Source organism: Cyanistes caeruleus, chromosome 2, assembly GCF_971803275.1.
Source record: "Cyanistes caeruleus chromosome 2, bCyaCae1.hap1.1, whole genome shotgun sequence".
In the NCBI taxonomy this organism is placed as follows: domain Eukaryota; kingdom Metazoa; phylum Chordata; class Aves; order Passeriformes; family Paridae; genus Cyanistes; species Cyanistes caeruleus.
This window is the reverse complement of record NC_141702.1, coordinates 118,593,599-118,614,873: the sequence shown is the minus strand read 5'-3', so window position 1 is coordinate 118,614,873 and position 21,275 is coordinate 118,593,599. Positions and strand designations below refer to the sequence as shown.

The 21,275-nt window shown below is 40.9% G+C and overlaps 1 protein-coding gene and 1 long non-coding RNA gene across 7 annotated transcripts in view; one reads left to right on the top strand and one right to left on the bottom strand.

Moving 5' to 3' along the window:
- The window catches only part of LOC111926423 (uncharacterized), a 237,871-nt gene that overhangs the window by 39,072 nt on the left and 177,524 nt on the right, over nt 1-21,275 (top strand). The gene's annotated exons all lie outside the window — the stretch shown is intronic.
- The window catches only part of LOC111926425 (uncharacterized), an 8,538-nt gene continuing 5,347 nt past the window's right edge, over nt 18,085-21,275 (bottom strand). Inside the window, exon 3 of one of the 2 annotated variants that reach the window (XR_015282468.1) lies at nt 18,085-20,327. This is a non-coding gene — a long non-coding RNA (uncharacterized LOC111926425). The remainder of the gene's footprint in view (nt 20,328-21,275) is intronic. The other variant, XR_015282469.1, reaches the window with a different exon arrangement.

The window sequence follows — 21,275 nt, the reverse complement described above, 5'->3', positions numbered from 1 at the left end:
CACTGCCTGTAAAAACTACAAAAGGACAGTGCCTCTTTAACAGGGACTACTGTTTGTGCTCCATGGAGCTTTGCAGTATTAGTAAAGCAGCATGAAAGAGTTGATTTTCATTTTATGTTGTGCTTGTGAGGCATTAACATGATGTTCTAACACTTGTAAATGAATACAGCTCTTGCCTAATCTGTCATTTTAATGCCTTATAGATTTTATTTCACTCTGTGTTGTACCAGATTCTCAATAATAATAATCAACTGCTTTGTTGTTCTCTTGCAGAAATTAAATTTCTGTAGTGAGTGTGCAACTAATAAAAGATGTTGCTTGAGGAAACAAAAAATAAATATGATGAATCATAAAAGTTGTATGTAGGGGGTTGCTCATATATGAAAGACAATTACTGAAGCAGTGGTAAATTCATCTGATTCTCATATTGTCAACATCTTAATAACTCTCACAAAGGCTTTGCTGGAGCAGCTTTGTGTGTGTTGCTGTCTGTAATCAGCCGTGACCCCCGTGGACACTGATGTGTGGGAGCTGTGTGGGGGAGCCTGGTACAGGTGTATATTTAGTGGTTTAAAAGGGTTCTGACATTACCCTGCTGCGCTCTTGCTGAACCTGAGAAACTGCTGCTGCACCAACTCTGCCACTTGTGTATGGCCAGCCTTTTGTCCCCTGCTGCAGCACCACGGGGACGTGTCCAGGGGCTGGGAGAGAGGAGCTGGCCTCGGTGTGTTGCTCAAACTGACCCTCACAGAGTGAAGGGAACCTTGTCTGCCACAAGTGTCTGACAGCCAGCCCTGCTTGGATAAATACAGGCTTCTAAATGTGGCTTCTGAGAACATTAAATACAGGTTAGGCTTTGGCTACACTCCTGGAAAAGCACAGAGGAAGAGAAGTAGGAGAACAAAGTTCTTGTTGTACAAACTCATGTCTTTGACATGCTCCTTTTGGATGCTCTTGGGGTGTCCTTACTCTTTAGGCAATGGGGTTCAGTACAAAATAGTGTGTGTGTGTAGGGGTCAGGTTTGGGAATAAACCAGCTGCAACATCAGGTACAACTTACTGATATCCACTGTTTTCTCCTTGAGGGATTGCAAGCACAGGTGACAGGTGACCAATACCACACTTCATCTGTCAAACCCCTTCTTAAGGGAAGGGGCTGTGAGCAGGGAACCAGGCTTTTAACCTGTATGATGGGTCTGTAAAAGCAAAACTTAAGTGTTTGGTGGTGTCTGCTCTCAGTGCACCCTCCTCTCTTGGCTTCTGCTTGACAACATGGCTGCTGATTTTCTCTTCCAGCAGTTAGAGTGTTGTAATTCCTCCTGTTTGATGAACTACATGTAAAAGGATACAAACACTCTTTTATGGGAGAGCAAGGGAGTTGATAGGCATGTTTAAGGCTCAATTCCTGAAACAATTTTGCATCCAACCATTCCCATTAGGCATCAGAATGAAATAACAAAAGTTCCCAAACAGCTCAGTTTCATTTTAGTAGGAACCACAGGATACCCAGCAGTTTTTGAAACTGTTCATTTTTTTCCCCAAAAGGAACTTGAGCGCCTCTAAATAACCAGCTACTGCTGAGGAGAACGGATTATCAGCTTTGATCTCAGCTGTGATCCTGCAGCAAGGAGGGGCAATAGGCAGAGAAGCATTTCAAGAGATTTTATATTGTTCCTGCCGGTTTCTTATTTGGCCCTGAATCCAGAGCAGGCGACAGCGATGGGGCTGCATGTGGACAGAACTTCTCCTGTCCTCTAACACAGAGTGTGGACCTGGAAGAAAACCTGGATGCTGTCTTCTCATGAAAATTCTGTTTAGTAGTGATGTTAAATGTGGATACAAGCTGGGAAATAGTTTACAGAACAGACTTTATATTTTGCTAACTGGCCTTTGATGGCCTTACATTTATCCATTTATGTTGGCACAGACCTAGTGCTGCCTGTGGGGTCACCTGCCAAAGGCCAGGTGGAGATGAGACCACCTGTAGGAAGAACCCAGATGGAAAAAAAGTGTTGCAAAACTTGTAACCCCCCAGAACACACCTGCTTCATAAAATCACATCATTGAGGCTCCCTTAAACCCAACATCTGGCCTAAAGCAAGCTCATCCATTAGACCAGACCAGCTTGCTCAGGGCATTTGCCCAGTGGGGTCTTGCAGCTCCAAGGCTGAGCCTGCAAAAGCTCTTTCAGTGCTGGGATTGAAATGCCTTGGGCACCTAATGGAAACTCTCATGTTGGCTATTTGGATGGGTTTGGCTGAAGCAGTGGCTCTAAAATCAGGTGCTGGCTCTTGAGACAGGGCTCTGGGGCCCAGCAACCCCTGTGTTTTCATCTGAGCTTTGCCTTAAACTTGTTAAGTGCCTTCCAGCAAGTCACTGTTACCTCTCTGTCTCAATTTCTCCAGTTATAAAATGGGGATAATAATCCTTACCTACCCTACAGGGTGTTGTGAGGATTAATTAGTTGTTGGTATGGCATGTGAAAGATGTAAATAGCTACATAAATGCTGGATATTATCATTATAATGAGAACCATACAGCACTGGAAGACAAGAAATGGTCTCCAAATAGGCTCCATGTGCCATTATGACCCCCCCCGCAAGAGCAGCTTCTGGGGTTTGTTTGAAACACCAGCAGGCACCAGAATTCCAAATCCATAGTTTGATGCTCAGCTGTAACATTGAACATTCCTTTTTCTCTTGCCAGTTATTTTTTTTATAGCCAGTACAAGTTAGAACAACAGTCCCAGGTAAACATATGTAGTGGTCCTGCTTGAATAAGCACTTGCTTTTATGTTGTTTACATTAAATGTATAAGGATCATTAGGAGGACAAGGTGACACAGTCATTTATTCTGATGGCCTCCAGGCACTTCACCACTGACACCTGGGTTTGAATTCCAATTGGAGACAACCCAAATTATTGTAAAAGTGTGAAGTTTGTCCTCCTGGAACTCAAATTCACTATTAAGATGTCTACCATATAATCCACACTTGGACAACACTTCATTGAATTACACTGTGTAATTTAGGAAATAACACCAGTCACTGGTGCCACCAGCCAGGGCTGCACTGAGTGATCTCAGCAAGTCCAGGAGTGAAGCACCATCGCTGGGAATGTTAAAATGCCCACCCAAGAGTAAAAATTCTGTCTTTATAACTCTTTGTACAAAGTAGGACTCTCACCATTGTCATCGAAGTCACTGGGTCAGATCTGATTTCTTTTTTTCCCCCTGTATGAAATGGGAAAAAAAAAATGCTGTTCATAGATTTCTGTTTAATAGTGTTTGCCAGACAAAGTAGAATTTTCACAGCACAGGTTCTATAGCTCGAGAGTCCTATTCACTCAGCATTTATTTTATAGTTCTTTTATCCACCCTTTCTGGCTTGAAAAAAAAAGAGGAAAAACAGGAAATTTACCCACTTAAAATAAGCTTTGCACCAAAACTGTCTTCTGGGGTTTTTTTGTCGTGTTAATGAAATTTCAAGAAGACATTAATAATGATCTTCAGGCACAGAACTCATAAAATTAATATTAACAGCTAAAAAAGGAGATGTATTTCCCACTCCAGCAGAAAATATATACGCTTCCCTTTCCATAAATATGGATTCTCTCAGGTAATATTTTATAGTGATGTGGGATCCAGTTGTGTGGCTGTGGGAGCTGAAGCTGATGTGTCCTGGTGCTGCATTCAAGGCTGGGTTTGGCTGCAGCTCTGGGCCACTCACTCTTCTCCCTGTCAGAATTCCCTGTGCTTGGACATTTTTGTGCACAGAACATCAGGCAGGTGCTGTGAGGTGTTGAGGGGGTTATTCCTGTAAAGGATCTGGAGGAGGAGCAGTTGAATTCCTAGGGAGCAATGGGTTAGGTGTTGTCTTGGTAGAAGTTATTTGTACAAGTGTGCAATGCCTGGATATCTGCACAGCCAACCAGAGCACTTTAAGGATGTTGGTTTTCCATAGTTTTTACAATCTTCTTTTATTCAGCTATAGATTAACAAGGAAATGCAGATTAAATCCAACCCAGCTTTGAAATTCCTAGTGTGTGGAACTGTGTTATGTAAGCTCAGACAAAGTCAAGACTTTAAAATACTTTGATTTCTCATCCAGTAACTTATCTAAGTAGGTTTTAATGTGCATATTGCCTCTGACAAGTATCAATACCCTTCAGAGTCACAACCCAACCCAGATGGTGTGGAGTTGTGAGGTCACTTTGTCAGGAAATGTTCCTGCCACTGACAATCCATCCACCTACAGCTCACATGGCCAAGGAATATGGTGCTGGAAGGTGGCTGTTTAAAGGGCTTGCTGAGAGGAAAAAAAACAGAGAGGCTTTTTCCAGCTCACCCAAAGCTGGGCTGGAAGTTGTTGTCATAATCTGGTTAATACAAAAAAATCTTCTAGGAAAAGGAAGGTTGCTGTGGGGACACTGATAAATCTGTGCCTGATAAAATGTGTTTTATTTTAGCATTATTTGTTTATTTTGCTCTTGTATGTGCTTTCTAGCCACATAAATGTCCCATGTTTTTAATTTAGCTAAGTTTTAGCAGGGGTATCTTGTGGCAGGAAGTCCTGCAGTCTATTTTTTCACTGTAAAATAAGAAAAAAGCCATGTTTTGAATTTGCTACTGTCTGATTGAATTAATTACATAATTAACTTCTTGAACACAACAGGCTGAAAAGTTTATTTTTCTGCTGCTTTTTAGGTGGCTTTGCCATGACTTAGCAACACAGGAGAATTAATACCCAGCCAGGGCTCAGCTTTATGCGGTTCAAGAGAAGCAGACAGCACAAAGATCATGTTATCCCTCTGCTGTGATTCCTGCCAACAAACTCTTTGGCATTCCTGTGAAAAAAGTTGAGTTTTGCAGCGTTTGGAGTTTGTATTTTAAAAGAACCACCTCGCAAATGTGATTCTGGCTGGGGATTATTATCTCGATACGTTGCTAATTCCTGAATAATGATGTGCATGGGGAGTTCTGATGAAGGGTGTGGAGGAAGATGATTGAAGGCACTTGCAGGTGGAAGTCACAGATTCCTCTTGGATGGTGACAGTTTCCAAGCTCTGTATGGCAGATTTTTCTCTGCCCTAATATGTAGTTTATCATATTTCTCTCACTTCCTATGACTGATTTATCATTGCTTTGAGTTCTTTTTCTTAGAATGCTCCCAGCACCCAGCAATGAATAAATGCAAATGGTTATTTATGGTGTGTGGAAAATGACTCAGTATTTTCTTTAATTCATTACAGTGATGAGAGTATTTCTGGAGGGTACAAATGTTTTTTCAAAACATTTTTTTCAGGGTGTATAAACCATTCAGTTGGTCACTGAGTCTCTTTTAAAGGAGTGTGGGCATCATTTTCAGTGGGACACGTGGAACCTGAGGTGCATGATACTGCTGGGGTGAATTTGTGGTCTTGCTTGGTTTTCTGCAGGTTTTTGGTTGGTGGTTGTTTTGGGGTTTTTATCTCTGTGGGGGACATGACCCAAAATTTAAAACAAAACCGATGGGAAGCATGCAAACCTCCTGGCATATCTATCAAAACTAGAAAGAAAAATGCTTCTTCAGACCCTTGTGAAGCAATATTGCTTAATTAACCCTACTTAAGCCCTACCTTGTGAAAAGGTTAATGGGATTTTTAATGACCTTGAGTGGTCAAGGCCTCAATTTTACATTTCTTCTGAAAGAAAATGGAAAATAGAACAAGAAAGCTGTTCAAACTTCTGTGAATCTGAGAAAAAAACAATTGGTTTACAGCAACAGTTCAGGTCATTTCCGATTTCACATGAAATGGTTTCCCCGTTCCTTACCTCGGGTGTCAGGTGAGTGTTTGATGCAGCTGGGTGTGGGTTGGGTGGGGATGTTCTGCAGGGACAGAGCTGAACACGGAGCCTTAGCAGAGATAGAACATTATCCCCTCACCCTCATGGAGTATTTAGAGTCCTGGTGACAAGGGAGCATTGCATTGATACAGAAACCAGGTTCACCATTGCAAGAATGCCCAGAATTAATTTCATTGTTGCTACTTTTCAGTAAGCCATGATGGGTAAATTTCAGACATTTGCTTGCAAAGGCACTCGAGCTCCAGTTTGACTGTGGGTGCACATTTCTGGGTGTTTTTACCAGGCAAGAGCAGAGGTTGTGGAATATTCCATGAATTAGGAGAGCTGTGGTACTGTTAGTCTTTGTGAACCGGCCTCCAGAGGGTGATACAGATGTTCTGCCTGGTAGAAAGCATACACACATACTAATGAGTGCATTGTAAGAGTTAATTAATGAGAGAGATATTGCTTGTGAACAGTCAATACAGCGATGCATTCATCCAGAGGGTCAGGAATGTGCTTTCTTTGAATTTATCTAACATGGAATGTAGCAAAACACTTGGGGCGCTGCAGATGAAGCTATTAATTGCATTAAAAACTGGCCATAATTAGGTTTGGAATGTAACTGTAATCTCTGGGATCAATGGTTCCTGACACCTGTCAAGTGGCAGGAGGGTAAAACCTTTTATAACCCTGATGAACACGTGCGTGTGTCACATCCTTATCACACAGAGCAGTGAACTTTAAAGGTTGGAGGGTGGAATGAGCTGCTGTTAAATCCAAACTCCCTGGAATGACGTGTTTTGCTCCTGTGGCTGGGTTCAGGGTGGTGTGATTGTCTGGCATTCCTCTGAAACCAGGGAACTTGAGTCTGGCATTATGCTTCACATACCTGCACATCCACAATTCCTGTAAAATATGTGTATGCTGCCTCTATACAGAGAGACACCGTGACCCAAGACTTGATTAAATCAAAAGGAGCGTTTAAAAATTGCTGAACTTAAACCGTGTGTCACTTCCATCTAATTTGTGGGAAGCTGTTAAATAAGTCTTCCTGTCTCCCCCAAAAACACCCCAAGGATCCGTTCTCTAATGCACTGTTCTGTATAAACAAGTACAAATGTTAAAAAAGTAAAGAATAGTAATCAAGAGATGGAAGACACGTGCTGCTTAATAAATCTTGCCTTCAATTTATTTGTCTAGTATTACAAAGGCAGAGGAGATATCAATTAATATAGGCAAAGAGGACCCATAATTTATAATTAACTGGCAAGTGGTTTGTAACAAACAGCAGCACTGAATCTAATAGCCAGTAGAAAAATAACTGGTGTTGATTTGTCCCTCGGCAAATTAATAGAGTGCTTATCAATGACAGGGTTACATAAAACTGCTAAATAAATAATCATCAGTGAGTTAGAGTGAAGCAGATCTTTAACAAGCTTAATCTGAACCTCTTGACATCTGCAGACTATGAAGAGATTAAATGCTAAGAAAGAGAAGATGCACTATGCACATCACAAGCATGCTCAGGAGCTGGGTGACATCGTGTTCTTGGGTAATGGGAAACAAGGAAACATTTTTATTGCAAAATTACAGTGAAAAATGATTTTCATTATAATTAGACTGGAAATTATAAAAGGTATATCAAAGGAAGGCTGAATTGGAATTAACCAGATGAGACTGGCACTACATCTCTAAGCAGTGAAAACACATCAGTGGAGCTGGCTTTGATATACTTTTGGCTCAATGTTTTTTCTTGGTTTTATTACTCACCTTTGTCCACTTCTGGTTTCTGTGTCACTTTTGCTGATATTCCCTGGTACCTCACTCAAATCATCACAACAGCTGAGCAGTGCACCTGATTTTCAGAGTGGGTCTTATTTATGAGCCTGGAGATATATATCTCCAGGCTCATAAATGTATATTTGGTGTAATTTCTAGACCTGTTTTACTTTTGCAAAGGCTTTTTGTGCAGTAAGTCCATGTGTTAAGGTCTCTCCAGCCCTTGCTTAATGATAACAGGAGTTTGTTTTGTCCTGGAAAGCCCAGAAGACCTATCTAGAGTCATGCTGGGAAGTCTTTAACAGGCTTTGTCTCCAGATGGAGGTGTACAGGAATATCCTGCAGGAATGAGGGGAGAGCCGAGGCTGTTTCCTATTGTGCTGGATGTTCAGGGATTGGAGGAGATGGAATGCAGATCCCAGAGGGTCACCAGTAGCTCCTTGCAAGACTGCTGGTAATCTGTTCCTGGCTGTGTCCACGTCTGGAGCAGAAACTGACTTGTGAAGAGCTGCAGGTCCTCTTGCTTTTTGTGTGTGAAAGCAGAGCTACCCTGCTATGGGTGGGCAGCCTCTTCTGATGAAGAGCATCCTTTTGGGAGCTCACAGCTTCCCATCCATCCCTTTCAGTCCTCTCATCCTGAAGGAGCAAGGGCACTCCTGGTGTATTCCTACACTGGAGGAAGTGTTTCAAAAGAGGCAATGGGGCTGTGCAGGTAGCAGAGGTGAGCCTGAATTACATTGGGTGATGTTATGGATAGGAGGCTAATTCCATGGTTTTCTATCTTCATGCTCAGGTGGGGATTTTTTTTGAGGAAGGTGGTGGTGTTCACTTGAATTCAATTATAGCTTTTTCCCAGACCTCTCTACCATTGCTGGCTAAGAATTTTATTAGCAAAAGTTGGCTTTATATACAGCTCCTCTTTTGCCCCTTTCTTAGACTCTTGTCCCTGTAGGGGCTGGGAAGGAGAATTTTTAGGACCTGCATGGGACAAAGTGCAATTTCTCCTTGTGGGTGTCAGTGGGAGCTGCAGTCATGAGAGAGAAAGCTCATACAAATAATGCTGTGCTAGTTTATTTTTGTGTTGCTCTCCCAATTTTTATTCAGAGACTGAGTCACCACTTGAACAGAGTAGAGCCTTGATTTTTCTTTTCCTTAAATCAAGCCTTTCTCTGGTGGACTAATGCTCTCTACTACCATGCTGCAATAATTAATCTACATAGTGATGTATCATCAATGGGGTTTTGGTCTGGATTTGGTTTTGGGGTTTTTTTTCTGTTTAATTTTAATAAAGAGAAGCAGCAGCCTCACACACTGCTGTCACCATGTTGGCAGGATGGCCATGTCTGAGGTGCTATCAGGGAGGTTACAGGGCATTCATCAAAATCAAGCTGATGCAAGCATGAATACTCCCCAGAATGAGACCTTTATACTGAAAAAATGCTGAAGGCTGAAAAGGGGCTAATTTATTTAAATTATCTGTATACATGTCAAGCCCCATGGTTTCCAGAGGAAGCTGACAATCGTAAAAGAGAGCTTTTCTTAAATTTAACAACAAAAACCTAAAAGGGGAAGTTACACCAAGAAAGCCTGAGCAACTGAGCTGATAATCATCTGTAGTGATGCAGATGTACAAAAATACAGCTTTCTGCTATTAAGCTTTTAAATGTCAGTAAATGGCAGTTTAGTAGATCATTTGCTAATAATGATTACATTTCTCATTAAAATGTTTCCTTCATTATTCTTCAGGTAGAAATGTGTAATTCAACGATTGTTACATCAATTATACTTAAAAAGCTCATTTAAATACTGAAATATTATCTCTCATAGCCAGAGTACTTTAAGAGTACTGTACTAATTACAAACGGAATAAACTCTTGTAATATCACTGTTTGAATTGATGCCTTATAAATTCTTAATGCAAAGCTAACATATAAAGTGTAAATCAAATATATAGATCCAATAAAACAAAACCTTTTTAATCTTGTTTTACCTTCAAAAGGATTCTGATTATTGTAATTAAATAATGCATGATATAATAAAGATCTAGAATGTGTGATTATTTCATTGGCAATTGAATATTGGTGCTTTTTATTTATGCAAGCAATTTATCACAGACAATATGCATCAAGCATTAAAATATTGATACAATTATACCTATCCTGCTGAACCAATAAAAAACCCCTGTGACATGGCTCTCTGCTGATGATACAAAGATGGTTTGAAATCCTGGTTAAATTTTAATATTCTGATGTGCTGGGTTATGCTAATTCTGCTATGGAATAATATTTCCTGTTTTGCCTTTTCTTTCTGCGGGGTTACAAATGCAGCTTCACTTGGCGTGGCAAGCTCTGCTTGTGGCTCTGCTCTTCACTCCTAGGAAGGGACAGCAAAAAGCAGCTTTGAATTTCACTTTCCAGAGTTATTCTTGTGCTGTGAATACAACTCTACAATACTGATTTTGCTGCTGCCACCATATCTTTTGGTTCTTAATCAAGTTGAGCAAAGGTTTGTGGCCCAAGTCAGGGGTGACTCGCTGCAGGTGGCTGGGTTAGTAAGGCTGCTTCCAAAGCAGATGCAGTCGCAGTTTGATCCCAGTTTCTTAAGGCTGGCAGCGTGGTGTCAAGGTAAAATATAAAAGGAGCAATCAGTTCCTTTTGGTCAGAGCAACCTCTGTTCTGAGTCAGCCTTCTCAAGGCATCCAGCCAGGTCAGATGTAAATTGTAAAATTGGGCAGAATTTCCAAATCTTTAAACTTATAAACCCGGTTACTTTCTAACACCACTAATAGGCTGTACTTAATAGACTGGTGATGATTTTGCCACTTTGCCATGCAGTAAGCTGATGTGCAGGGGACTACTTGGGGCTCTGTGAGCTTGTCCCTTGTGGCTCAGTTGAAAGCAAATGTGTTTGACAGCCCACAAATAGCATGGGGTGCCCACCTCCACCTGCTATTTCAGCCACACCAATGGTCATGGGAGGATCTGTATTTCCCTGAACAGAGCAGCTTTGCAGAAATTTGTACAAGATTAACCTATCCCACCACTCCTGGACTCAAATTAATTTTTGGAGTGGTGTCTTGAATATATGACACATTTTACAGCAAAAAGAAAATCAGGTGGCCTATACCAAATGCTTGTCTGTCCTGGCTTTCCAAAATGGCCTTTGAATATCACTGGTGAGGAAAAAGAATTGGAAACCTCTGAATAAACAGCGATAAAGGTCAAAATCCACCACCAAAATATAAGGATTGAATAACTCTGGGTGGAAGTCAGCCCTTTGCTGAGGGTCAGCTTTGAAAATGCTCAGGATTTTTAGACACCTAATAGTGACTCTCACTTGATAAAATTATAAAAGCATAATTTACGTGTCTGATTCACCAAATTGATGAGCACAACCTACAAAGTGTCAAACACTCATCTCTCTTTGTGCTTGCTGAAGGAAGAGAGCATTTAGTGACTTGCAGGATGAGAAGTTTTCCATAACTCACCATGAACTTCAGTACAGATCTTATACTATTGGATGAGAGAATTTTTCTTTTCTTTTTGCTAGATGTGCTTGTTTTTCCTCAGTCAGACACTGCCTGATCATCACAAATGTCTCCACTCTGTTGTATTTGTGAGCTCCTGTGTAGCTCAAATTAAAATCAAGCTCTCAGAATAAACAGTCCAGTGACCAAAGGCTGGTATTTGAAGGCATCTACTGAGTTGAGACAAATATAACTAAAAATGGGTTATGGGGAAAGCTTTAGCACTGTTTAAGATGTAAAATTGAAAGCTTTCATTGAACAAATAATGGAGGGGGGTTGGAAAGAGCTAGTTAATTAAGTAGTTGGCCTGCTAATTGATTTTTTTTTTTTTAAAAATGCAGCAATTTGCAGGCATATGCTGGTGTTGGCTGTGTGCTCCTCTCTGCCTTGCCCCCAGCCCACAGGCAGGGACTGTGCAGGGATCACATAATCACAGTGCTGTCACAGGTCTGACAGAGCCTGAGCACCCACTGCTTCTACCCACTTGCAATTTGCCAGCACTTTAAAGCCATTACCACATGTGCATATTTGCCTTGTGTATGGACACTCCTAGGAACAAAAAAAGTCCCGAGGAAAAAAGCATCCTAATTTTCCTGTGTTGGCAGATCAGAGTATTTTCATCCCGAGGTTCATAAACAGGCCTTGTTTGAAATTCTTTGGCTTGGTGGTCTGAGTTGTCTCTAGCTAAGATGTAGCTTGGAATCATTTGTTTCAAAGAAATAAAAATTCTTGGGGCTTTATTAGCCCAGAAAAATATATTAATGGTTTACCTGCTCCAGTAGCAGCCTGCACTGCAAATGTGCCCCTTAGAATATAGATACTTTTTCTCTATAAAAGTAGCTGATTTAGTCAGAAAGGTGACAGTTAAGGCTCGTTGCAGGGGAAATTTTTGCATCTTTGCAGAGTGACTTTTTTTTTTTGCTGTACTTTACCACAGTGGCTGTCCATCACAGTTGTTATGTATGCAGGCTGAGTGAGCCCGCGGGGGATCCTAGTTATTTACACTCTTTTTCAAGCTTCGAAGCTGTTATAATCATTCGCTGTCAACTTTGTGCTGACACTGAATTTTACTTTGTGTTTTTTATGCTTGGTTTGGGTCTAAAATACTGGCATCCATACCCTACACTGTAATTCTATGGGTGACTGAGTTGACCAGCAATATACAGTATTACTAACAGAGCTTTAGAAACCTGCTGCATATGGAGATTTCAGGATTTGTTGATTGTGGACAGTAAACAAAGTCCCCAGGCTTTATGCTTTTATCCTAGTGGTGGCCCTCAGGAATAAACTGTGTACGGCGTTTCATCTCATTGCATTTTCATCTTTACAAAAATGTAAATATTATTTTCCTTTCCTCCAAAGCTGCAAAGTTAGAGCAGGAAAACTTTTTCATTGCATTTTTTATTTTCGTGCTGGCTTGTTTTCTCCAGGCCTGTGCTGTAAGAAATGCATATTTCCCTGTGATCACCATATGTTTAGCATGAGGCTGCAGAGAGGAGTGGAGCCAGTAATGGGCTAATACCTCAGCTCCAAATTGAAATAATGCCTTGTGTGAAACGTGGGGAATAAATTATCAGCCAGGAGCATGCATTGACAAATATATAGGGGTTTTTACACCCTTTTTAGGTTTAGGAAGGCAAATTTGCATGGCTGTGCTTTAGTGTCTGTGGTCTGCAGTACAGTGAGTGAACAAACTTTGTTACCAAACCCTCTCTTGGTGAGCAGCCCCTGAGCCTTCGATGGCATCACAGACTGATTGCTGCATGTTGGAAGTGTGGGATTTCCATGTCCAGGTTCCCAGGTCCCGTGTGAAACTCCAGGCGCTCGGGGGCCCAAAGCGGGTGATCACACAAAATGATCCAACCTGTTCTTAACTGGACTTGAAATAAAACTGGTCAAGGAGCTTGTGTGCTTGGTCAATGTAATAAAGTAGACAAATAATTACTGAGCAAATCAAACACACTTACACTTCAGATGATTTTGAAATATTATCTATAATCGGGCACTTCTGTGCTAGGAGGAAAGGTTAATAAAGTAATTTAAAAAAGATTGTGTAGAGTATTACAGAAACAGAAGAGGACTGGTGATCATAATTGTTAATCTCCTGAAACACCAGTCCTCTACTGCACGAGGCATATATTTTAGTACAACTCCTTATTGTTCATTCCACTTACTATGATATTATACTGCTTAATTACCTTTTGTAAGAAATCTTATTTTAACTTTTTTTTTCCTTTAATAACAGATAATGCTGATGGAAATATTTTAGAAGTAAATCTTATTTAAAGTCCTACCTGCTAGGGATTGAGATTAAACAGTTGCAGTCGGTGGGTAGGTAGATATTTGGAGACTGAATGGCTGGAGAGGCTGTGTTGTGAAATACCACAGTGAAGTTGGTAAATGCATCCTCCAGCACCCTGTTTTATCCATGCTGTGTGTGGATGAAGCCTGGCAAGGAATATAAGGAAGTCTGAGGTTTTGGGTTTTGATGTTGTGATTATTTCCTCTGAACCACATTTCTAGTTCATGGCTTTCAGATAAAACAGCATCCCTGAGTTAGGGCAGCCTGGCTCCTGGGTGGGGTAGCAGGATAAGTAAGAAGAAAGTGATATCCATAATAATGGATATGATGGGAAATATTTATAACAGCAAACTTAATGTGCATTTATTATGGTTTGGATTGAAGAAAGTCTCCTTCAGGCACACAGGACGTTGTGAGAGAGCACACACCTGTGTTCCATCTCCAGGGAGTATAATCCTGAGGATATCTCAACAAATCATTTCCTCTAATGTATAATTTGAACTGGTAGGAACTAATAGTGAATAAGAATATGGTTGTTCCTTGCATCCTTTTAAAAAAACTTCACCTGAATAGTTTGACTCTGGTTGAGGCAGATTGTTTTTGTCACTTGTGGCACAAACATTTGAGTTTGTTGTTGGGTTTTGTCACCTGCACAATTCTATGTTGAGATTGGAATTTTCCTGTAACCTTCTGTAGGTATGAGATAGGCAGGGAAGAAAACTGGATAACATCTATAGGGGCTTTACATAATTAGGCCAGAGCACACAACGATGTGACTTTCTTTTTTTGCAAACAAGGATCCAGAATCTCACACTGTGAATATCTGAGGTACAATAGACCAAGCAGGTTGGGAAAGTAATATAGTCATAGTAATTACCTTCATCTAGCAAAAATATTTCAGTCAGCAATGACGAGCAATAAAGCAAAATGATCACCCACCTTTAGAATATCTATTACAAAAACAAATTTCTAAAATAAGAAAAGCTTTAAATATCCACTCAAACATAAAGTATATGGCTTTCCTACTTCCATGGGTTGTGGGGCTGTCAAAAAAACTGACTTGCAATGCAAGGCCTGGTTCCAGGCCAGGGGGAAAAATTACTGCAATTAAGCATCTATAAATGAAGAGAATAATATCCATCATGCTGCTCTAAAAAAATTTTTTTTCTTTTTTGGGGGGTTTTATACAAATCACTTATATCCTCCTTAAAACAGATTTTTTTTTTTTAATATAAATATAGTGAATGCGAAACACCATTAATCCAGTAGTAATATCATCTGATAGTAGTTAATCCCTTCTTAGGAATGGCTTTGCCCGGTCCTTTGGAATATAGAAATGTGCTTTCACTGTTAGGCATTTTGTTTAAGCATCAATCAGTTCTTAATGCCTAATTGTCTTTTTTTTTTTCCCTTCCTTGCCTATAAAAGACCACCAAGTAAAATGAATCCTGTCTTCAAAAGTATTTCCTTGGGAGTCTCATTACATTGTTTAGCCGGTGATTTTGTATTCCGAGGTTATGGATCAAGGGCAGTGCCATGCCTGTGGTTTGGACTTGGCTCTGTGCTGTGACAGGATGATGCAGATGTACCAGAAGATCCTAATCTGTCAGAGGAAGTCTATTAAGTTCAAGCCCCTAAGCTGTCTCAGCCAAATCAGAGATACCAAACTTACATTTGTTTTTGTGGTGACCATTCATTTTGGTCAAATGAAGAAATTGCTAGTGTGGGTTTTGTGGCTTCAGGGGTGAAATCTATGAATGTCACGGATCTTTTAGCCTCTCTGCTCTCTCTGAAACATTATTGAGGATGCTCTTGTATGGAAGGAAAAAAAAAAACAACCAAGCATTTTTATTGCAGCTGTTTATAAGTCACCTTGATCAGAAAAAGTTGGGGAAAAGAAGCATTAGCTTCTATAGAAATAATTCTTTTTGTGAATAATAGATAAGGATGAGAAAAAAGAGAGGCTGTCTGCAGAAAGAAAAAGCAGTTTTGAAATGCATGTGGAAGGACTCATGTTTTGGAATGGAGTGAGTTTTAGCCCTGCTGCAGGCTGTGGAATTTGGCCCTGAGATCTGAGGACCTGACTGGTTTTGAGATCCCTGGGGCACAGGAGATCAAACAGAAAAAGTGTTTTATGTGTTTTGTTGGTCTAACAGATTTAACTACAGATCCTCAGATTCTGTGAAAATATCCACCATTGTACATTATTAAGATGGTGAACTTGGAACTTCTCCTGCTGTTTTAGCCAGAGAATAAAAATATAGGACAGATTCGGGCCATTTTTGGTGAGATAAGCACCAATTCTTATTTTGCAATCTTTTTCAGCTCCAAGACACCTTCTGTCTTGATATTTGATGTTCTATTTTCTTCATCTCTATTTTGTTAAGTTCTAAGGTAAAAAATTCTGTCCTGTTGAAGTCAGATTTTGGCCATGCTCTTCAGTGGGATCAAGTTTCCATCCTGCGTGTGACACTTAACTCATTTTTTAATTTGTGCTGTCTTCCTTCTGCACGGGGCTGCTGAGACAACCTCAATCAAGATCATTGTGAAGGGTGTGGAAGAGGGAATGGGAATGTGGTGTTTATAAAACCTGAGTTTGATTAGGCACTGCTACACCCCAGCTTCATTAGCTCCCTTCTCCTCCTGTACTGTTCAAATTCTCCCCATGTGGGACTCTGGTTTAGAAGTTTATGTGACTTTCCACTCCTCATTCCCTCTGCCCCTGCTCCTGTTTTCTCCCCCTCCCTGTTTGCCAGCTACTCTGCTTAGGACAGCTAATTCTTCAGGAGGGCCTGTTTCCTCAGGAATGTGGAGCAGCAAAGTCCTGGGCTAATTCACCAGTGCCACAACCAGCAGTAACATCTGGATGCAAAATGTGTCGATGGGGAAAGATCCTGCAAGAGGGATTAGAGAACAGATCGAGGGTGGGAAAGCCCCAAATAACTCAGTCATGTTCTAAAATAGTCCCTGTTTAAATAAACAGGGTTTATAGGAAGATACAGTAGAACGTTAATCTAATTAATGCATTTGCTTTATTATGGTAAAATAATATTATTTTATATATTTGCTATACTGAACTACTTCAGAATGTGACACAGATGTTCAAATAAAAAAAAAAACCCTCTTCTTTTTTATTTGCCTTTATGTAAAAATGGCAGGAGTCACCTCTAAGTCTCCCAAAATGAATCACTGACTGTGACAAATAGAAATTAGAATATGTTTTCTATGAAAGAAAACAAAGATTGCAAAGGTATAGTTAGGTCCATTTCCTTTCCAAAAAGTAGCATTCTAAGGAGAAAAAAAATGGCTAATCTTTAGAAAGTGCTGATTTTCTTTTTTTTTAAAGGCATTTAATTAAAAGGTAACCTTATAAAACTTTGTGACTTTTCCTTTGTTGAAAACACTACATTTAAAACTGATAAGGGGCAGTGCCAGACCCAGCTGGGTAAAGTTCCCAAAGACATTGGCCCATCAGTGTTTATCCTGCTCTGAGTTGTACTTCTGGAACCAGCTCAGGAGTAGTTTAAAGCTATTTAATGGGATGCCACCTGCTGCAGTGCAACCTTATAAATATATCCTTTGGAGAGGGCTGGGATGGCTCTGGGTCCTGAGCAGCTGCAGAAAGGAAAAGGAGTTGATTTGTTGCTCCATGGGCTGATATGGATTAGGTGGAGCTGATGTCCTATCCCTCAGCCCATGGTATTTACAGTGAGGAAACCTCAGGTGTGAGGAGGGTTCTGCTGTCACAGGGGGTGTTCTGGTGTGTGGCAGGAGGAATTAGGAAACACAGAATTTGGGTAAGTGAAAAAATAGGAGATCAAACCTGCAGCTCATCCATGTTGCTGTCTTTTGCTTTGGAAAAATTTATCTGTGCTCGAAACATGGTAAAACCGAAAGCTGGTGAGAAATATCTAATATTGCACATAAAGGTGTTCTAACTAACTTGGAACAAAAAAAAATCAAAAACAAAGCAAGAAATTGGCAAAAAAGTTACCATTTCAGATTTTAGCAGATAGGATTGATCCCTCATCTTTAGTCTTTCCACTGACTTGGAGTGGTGGTCAGTCAATCACACATGTTCTGAGAGCAGAGGTGCTGATGTTGTGCTTTGGGCTCCATGTGGAGGAACCTGAGGGATGATGTAACCCTGATCTGGATGCCTCAGAGGAAAGAAAGATCTTGTTACCCCAGAGATGCTGTGGGTGCTTTGTGTGCCCCTTAAACCTCCTCATGAATGAACACACAAAAGTTCCCCTTTTTTTACAGGCTGAACCCCCTGTAATGTTGCTCCTTCCCAATTGCTCCTGCACACTGAAAGAAATTTGTTTCAAAAGGCCCTGTGTATGTGTACAGAACTGATCTCATCATTTTAAGTGTGCAGCAATGTCGGGTATCGTGGCTCGTGGCACTGAACAATGAAATCTGCCCGATGCAGTGATACCAAATGTGCTTCAGAGGATGAGTGTCAGTCACACGGGTGTGTGGTGGAGCTCTTCAATCAGCTGTGACTTATTTCAAGGCACTATTTCCTGTCAGAATCCCCCCAACTAAAAAAAATATAAAAAGAAAAGCCAAGCATCAACCTCGCATTTCAAATATGAACTGGAAACAAACCCAATTTACAATTCAGGAGATGAAAATTGTTCTCTTCTGCCATAATTGAATTCACGTTTGGTTTATTTGAGAATTCATGTGTTATAACCCTGCTTGCTCACACTTCTGAGCGTCTTGGTTTGTTGCAGCTACTAAGGCTGAATTTTTTTCTTTTTTTATTATTTTCATTTCTTCTGGGTTTACATTGCAAGAGGAGGCCTCCCCCTCCCGACAGGACCTTCCACCTGAGGGCAGCACAGTCATCAGCTCCGACTAACTTAGAGTCAATCTTTGTGTCCAAATCCAGCTTCCTCGCAGCTCCAGCTCAGGTTTTGTTTTAATCCCCCCTTATATTGTTTGCAATAATGAGAGATATGATCACTCTAACTTTTCAAACCTTTCAACTTCCCTTTACTGGGAACTGCATCCCTTGCTTGGCGTCACAACACAGAGAAATTGCCTCTGTTATTCCCTTTGCCATTAAAGCGTGCGACATCTTTCTTTGTCTTACCTTGATGTGTTAATGTAGGAGTAGCAACTGCAGGACGAGGTGCCAGGAGGGTCTGGATATCGATACTGAAACACATCCTTTTAGTTCCGTGCCACGCGAAATGCCGCCGAACCTTTTCTCCTACCGTTCTGAGATTTGTTCTCTCAAACGGGATGCTGACAGTGCAAGAGGTAACACCTTTCAGCAGGTAAAATATGTTGTTAGGGAAGGGATGTATGGCAGGGATGCTGACAACAATTAGCACATGCTCCTCATTAACAAGCGGAGTTTACAGCAGAGCGGGAATGGCAGGCTGCCATCAGCCTGGTAGTTACGGGGCAGTTTAATCTCTAACGAATGTGAGCACTGGATTAGGAACAATATTCAACAAAATGCTGCCTGCATTCTCTTATGGCTTTCATTACCAAATTGAAAATCTGTGTAGATTTCTGAAAATTACTTTTAAATGTAGCCAATCTCCTCGACTGCAAGGCTTGATTTGCTGGTGAGGGAGTCCTGCTGTGAGATTTTAATGAAAGATCATAGTGCCCCTCCAAGACCGTCAAAGAGCTATGGGCCCTAAAAGACCTGAAATAATCTGTTTTACTTTTAATGGCAGCCATTTTATATTCATTAAGATCAAAATGCAGTTTTGCAGGCAAATTGCAAAGCTGTTCCACTCACAGCTTGAGAACCTGGAGGCCCTACAGCTTTTTATCTTGTTCATAAGCAAATATGCAGTTAATATCTTTTAATATGCTTTGATGCTTGGTACCTTATGGGTACATTGTACTGGAGGTTAGAGAACTGCATGTTTCTTTGGCAGTGCTAGCAACGAACTAAAGCACCAGTCCTTTTATTTCCATAATGGCAGAAGAAATGAGTCTCTTTTTTTTCCCTTTTTTTCCTTTTTTTCTTTTTTTTTTTTTTTTTTTAATATGAGCTCCGCTCAAATAAATTGTAAAGCACTGTGTAGTATATGTTCAGGGTCTCATGGAAGGCACATTTTTTTTTTCCCTGCATTCCATCTGTTGGTGGTTCTTATTATTTAAATTTATACGGCCACATTATTTAAATGTAAACAGCCAAATAAGATAGGATCAAATCATTGGCATCTGGGAACTGTGCTCTTATCCTCTTTGATTGTGAGGTTGTGTGCATTAATAATGGAGTTCTAAAGACTGTGATTCCACCTGATATACTGTATGACCTTAACAGTTGTGATTTTATCAGGGTTTCACTGTATGAGAAAATGAAGGTATTTTGCAGCTCATTTCTGGCAAGGTTAGTTTGCATTATCTCGTGTCCGGAGTAGTTCTGATTTGTGCGTGTGTATTTTAAACCTAATTTTTTGTTCTTGATTGCCGTGCTCCTGGTCGTGGTGCAATCCACATCGCCTCAGATTGTTTTCAGGGAGCAAACTCAGCTTGGGCGCTTTTCCTGCCTTGGTTTCATGGTGTGGTGCCACCGTGGGTCCTGCAGAACTTGTCACTGCCCAGCTCAGCGAGCACCTGCCACATCCCAAGGCTGCCAAGAACCGGGCAGTGGGGAAGGTGCTTTGGTAAACATCCTTTCCTAAGGATGGAAACACACAGAAGTTTGCAATAAGCATTTTCTAAATCTTCCAGCCACGGTAGAACTGAGCTTTTCCTCTCTCTTTTCTGTTGTTATCCAGTAGAAGGTGCAAGAGTGTCATGCCCCGTTTTCCTCTCCCAGCCTAGAAGATCCACCAAAGATCACAGAAAATTGTCAAGGCCGCTTCATTTAAGAAAGTGACATCAGTCTCTTTTATGGAGCCAATTCCAGTTGTGCTGTGTAAACCAAACACAAACCCAAAAAATGCATTAGAGCTGGATCTCAGTCCCCACACCCTCTGGCTTGTGTGCCTGTCTGTGCCCCACGGGCCTGTTACAATATTGGATGACATGTTTACAAGTTCTAACATCTTACTTGGTGCAACTGCAGAGCTTCCTCGCCTGGCCGAGGAGTTCAGCTCTGTGTGTCTGGCAGAGATGGGGGAATTCGATAACCTTCCCTCTTTGGGTCTTAGGGCGAGCTGAATGCGTCTGGCCTGCCAAGGCACAATTTAATGGGCTTCTGAAAACACTCAAAAGGCAGACAGAAATGTGTGGATGGGCAGGCAGCCAGGCTGACCTGGGGGATGGGGCCGGCCTGATTTTAAGCAGGGTAAGGTCGTGAAGGAATGTTTGAGGACAAAGCTGGCTGGGGGAGTGCACTGAAAGCCTGATGTTTGACTGGAATGGATTTACAGAGCTTGAACCTGACTCTGTAACTTAAGAGCAAAAGCATTCCCACCTGTCCGGCTTTAAAGGGGAAATGGAAAATGTAAAGAATATATAATTAATTTCAATTACAAGCTTCACATATCTTTTGCTTGGATATATGCTATCTTCATTTCCTGCTGCAAGTTTAAGATCCAGTGTAGGAACTGTATCTAAAACACAAAACAGCTCACTCAGATAAATCTGCTTCTCTTTTTTTTTTTTGGCCCAAAGTTTTTGAACACCTTTTCATGTCTAAGATTTTGACTTTTTGGTACTCTTTATAGCAAGAATTTTGCTCACATAATCTGCTTAAAATGGAGCCTCTTCAATCTGATTTCTCCCATTAAGGAAGATTTTTTTGAGACCCAGAGAGAGCTTGCAGTAATGGAGGCATTAAAAGATAATGGCTTACATGCTGATTGGTATAATTTGGGAACAGAGTAATAGGAAAATATTGGGGGGAGGGAGAGAGGG